The sequence below is a fragment of the Papaver somniferum genome, unplaced genomic scaffold, assembly GCF_003573695.1.
Source record: "Papaver somniferum cultivar HN1 unplaced genomic scaffold, ASM357369v1 unplaced-scaffold_33, whole genome shotgun sequence".
Lineage (NCBI taxonomy): Eukaryota > Viridiplantae > Streptophyta > Magnoliopsida > Ranunculales > Papaveraceae > Papaver > Papaver somniferum.
The window spans coordinates 615,647-620,046 of NW_020644373.1; positions in this window are offsets into that span (position 1 = coordinate 615,647).

The window sequence follows — 4,400 nt, forward strand, 5'->3', positions numbered from 1 at the left end:
ACATGGGGATCAATGTGGCCATTGAAACTGATGTTTCCACACCACGTTTGGGTCTAACACCAACATGCCAAATTTCAGTGGCCATGGCTATGCCAGGCGCCACTTGCACCATCGCGCCGCTGACATGCACAAACTATGCCATCCATTTCACCGTGGCACTTGCATGCACGAACTATGCCAGCCATGCCGCAATGCCGCTGACATGCACTAAAGGCGCCATTGTGCCACTATCAGGCGCCAACAGAAGGTAGCCATAATCAACGGCTACCCTTCCTCATGAGATGCAATCTCAGCCATCCAAGTTTTCCACCGAACTGACAGGCTTGTGGCAAGTTTTGGGAGACCAGCTGCCGAAATCTAGTGGCCATTGCTACGCCAGGTGCCACTTGAACCAACGTGCCACTGGCATGCACGAGCCATGACAGCCATGCCGTACTGCCACTGGCATACACCAAAACGCCATTGTGCCATTATCAGGAGCCAACACAAGGGAGCCATAATCAACGACTACCCTTTCTCATGAGATGTGATCTCAGCCATCGAAGTTTGCCACCGAACTGACATACTTGTGGCAAGTTTTAGGCGACCAGCCAAGACAAGCCTAATAGCATCACATGCTATTTTCCTACGGCAAGCCTCTTGATTTTAACTTGCCACACGTAGCAAAGTGCTACATGTTTTCCACGAGAACACTCGAGACATCAAACATGTCACAAACTGGGGGATACTCATCAGGGTATTGGTCGCGGTTTACAGCGTGCGGCGTGCAATACGCCCGTTACAAGAAAGTGTCATAAAGTGGGGCGGTTAGTAATGGCAAGAAGTAATGGTGTAAACGGATCCTTCATTATGGAAGCATAATTCCTGACGTTACACGTTACTTCACTCTTCCACCACTCAATCGTTTTCCACTTCCTACGAGGCCAGGGTACGTTTTATTACGACTTGTATAAATAGGTTTCACCTATTTCCACCAGACAACAAGATTTGGTCGGAGAACAACATAGTATCCATAAATCACCTGGTAGCTTTCCATTCTGCTAGCCAGTTCTACTTTCTGATACAAGTCATAAGCAACCACACCTTCAGGATCAACGATTCTGGTCTCAACACTTTCTTCGCTTCCCTCCGTAAGACCAACCCTTCTCCTTCACTTTGTGACCGAAGGAAGCCTGAACGACCATTTCTTGGTTTAGGCCAGGATTGTACAGATTGATCTCTCGAATCAAAAGTACTCCCGTACAGTACATTGTTTAGGGTTTAGACTCGTTTCTCATCCACACACACGAATTTACCAAAAGTACTCCCGTAAAGATGTCTTGTGATAATACAACGTTAATAGACTCCATTCTGTGTGTGATTGATCGCAAGAGATTCAAGTTGATTGTGTGCAGGTGTTGATTGAAGATTAAAGAAGATTTGAAGACAAGAAGACGTTTTTGGTTCATAATATTTGGTGTACACAATACTTGTTTCGGCTGGAAAGGGATCCAACTATAATCGGTTTATCTTTGTGATAGATTAGATTGATTACTTGAGTAGAACGGCATCAATACACTTCTTTGTGATTAATAGTATTGATTACATAGTCTAACAATTACTTCGGTAGTTGTTGAGAGATTGATCTAAAGACCCGGCAAAGGAGTTTATTGGTTAAACAGAAGAGCCTTTGTCAAAATCAAATCACGTTGTTTGAAAAGAGTTGTTATCCAACAAATTTGTTTGTTCCTTTACTGTTTGGAATACGAACCAAAGGAATTGTTCCAAGTGCGTGACTTATTAACAAGTTGGAGGCGCAGGGATACTGAGGAAACTAAGTGAACTATAGGTTTAGTTGTTTGGTCTCAACTATACGAAGTTGGTTTGATTTTGTATAACGGCTTAATTCTGAGAATATTCAATTCTGGACTAGGTCCCGGGGTTTTTCTGCATTTACGGTTTCCTCGTTAACAAAATCTTGATGCGTCGTTTACTTTTATTTACGCAATTATAATTGTTGTTATTATAATTTAAAGTAAATTACACAAACGTTAATTCATATTTTACTTGATAGACAATCCCTAGAGTTTGGTTAAGTCCGAACCTATTATCAAGTAAACATACTTCGTTGTTGTATTATCTCGATCTTGTTTCCATATTCAATCACACAAGTTATCTTGTTGTCGTATTGTATCAATCTCGTATCCATAGACGATCACACGAAGTGTGAACCGATTAGTTGTATTGTCTCGACTCAGTCTATAGACAATCACTTTCGGAGAAAGGACTTATAGGTGGGAAAGTTTAGATTGAGGTATATTTGGGTACCCTCGTACTCCAAGAGCCTTAAGTTCTATGAATTAGACTAATCCACGCAATAAAAATACTACGAGTAGACTATTTAACATAGGTCAAGCTTCTACTTGCAATCACGCAAAGGTTTTGAATACAATTGGTAATCACAATATGCTACTTATGACAAGGTTTATCAACAATTACGTATCTCAAAACCCTAGTCTAGCTATAGATATGCATTCATGGTCATTTAGTAGCGCTCCTAAACAAAAAATCATGCAATCATACATGGCGATAAAAAATGGTAGAACAAGACAATAATGATTTGATTAAGATTTCAAAACCAATATATTAATTTAGTGACATGTTTATGATATCCGACTACATCCTTAACCAATATGGAGTGTTTAGCTACTCATGGATTTCTTAAAATCCATGAAAATAATAAGAAGAAAAAGAAATCAAACCCTAGGTTTAATCGTGATGATCAAATCCAAAATCGCCAAGCCCTAGCTCCTTTTCTTCTCTTCCAAGTATATGATATAAGATATCTCCCTATCTCTCCTATAAGTAAAATATAAAAGTATTTGTGCCATCAATCACGTACAACACCGGTTGCCAAAACCATCCAAAACCTTGCTAAACTCGTGTAACATAACAAAACCCACGTCCAACAGCCTTCATGGGCTTCGCGGAACAGTAAGTCCCAGACCAAAATCCTATTGGTTTGTTAATTCAACTGTCAGTTCCGTGGAACTGACAGTATATCTTCAATGTTGTTTGACAGAGACAAACAACTCCGTGAGTTTTATTTTCCCCTGAGTTTTCCTTTTATCCGGTCAGTGAATCACGTATACCATGCCCTCCGAGAATTTCCTTTTCGTCTGGATTTCGAAATTTCCCCTGATAAACCATGGACACAAACTCCTCCGTGAATTTTGAAAACAAAACTATTTATGAAACACCAAGGTGACCAAATTAGTGATACAAAAACTCCAGCCATATGTTGAGAGTTATAAGAACTCCATTTCCCCCAAAAGTGATACAAAAACTCCAAATCCAAAATAATAATCTAAATTAGATCTTTTCCTATTTCAGAAATACCAGGCTTACCCTTTTTATGCTTTTCTTTGTACGAGATATTAATACCCCAATCCCTCTTAAACTCTCAAACCACCACTGAAACCAGTACCGTGTCTATATCTTTCATTAACACCATCGCCGCCTCCTTCACCAGCAACAACACCTCAACCTCCTACTCTTGCACCACCACTAAACCCACTGCAATATCCTGATCCTCCACCAAAATCACCTCCACAACTCCTCTTCCTACCATTACACCTCAATCAAACCCATTTCCATGTCCTTATCTACAAGCAAATTCGAAATACAGATCTCGATTCGACGAAGATTGGGTATTAATTTTTTGAGTTAAATCGATTTGTATCAATGATGATGACGGTGGTGGTACTCCAAATCATATAATTTTACCGAACCTCCTACTCCTCCTCTTCCGATCCAACCTTCAATTTCTGACCATCTCCGAGAATCACTAAACAAAAAGTTGAATCACAATGATGATATATCATTATCATCATCATCTATTGTTTGATTTGAAGAAATTTCACCTCAACCTCAACTATTACAAGAAGTGCGTATTTCATTTCAGGGTTTTTTTGTATCTAATTTCCAATCAGAATCTGATTTCTAAAGAATTTGGTTTTAATTTTATGAATATCAGCTTTCAAAAGATTAACATCGGTATGAATACCTGATGGTGCTGGAATTCGGTCTTTTGTATGGAAGATAATCAGTTTTCTTTTGATTTTTTAGGTTAAAAATTGAATGAATTTTGAGTCGGGTTTTTACAACAATTAAGGTAAATACAAATGAATTTTATCTATTTATACGAGAAGAAATGTTTTGTTGTAAATGTAATTGGAGATGTGTTGAGATCATATGAAACAACAACTGCATCACTAGTGTGGTCTGATGAGGTTTACAAGCCAAGCGAAGCGAAGTGAAGATTTAGTCATGTATGGGTAGACCTTATAGTCATATGGAGATGTATTTTGCCTATTTGACTGTTCTGAATGGGATTTCTGTATCTAACTCTTCTGCTGTTT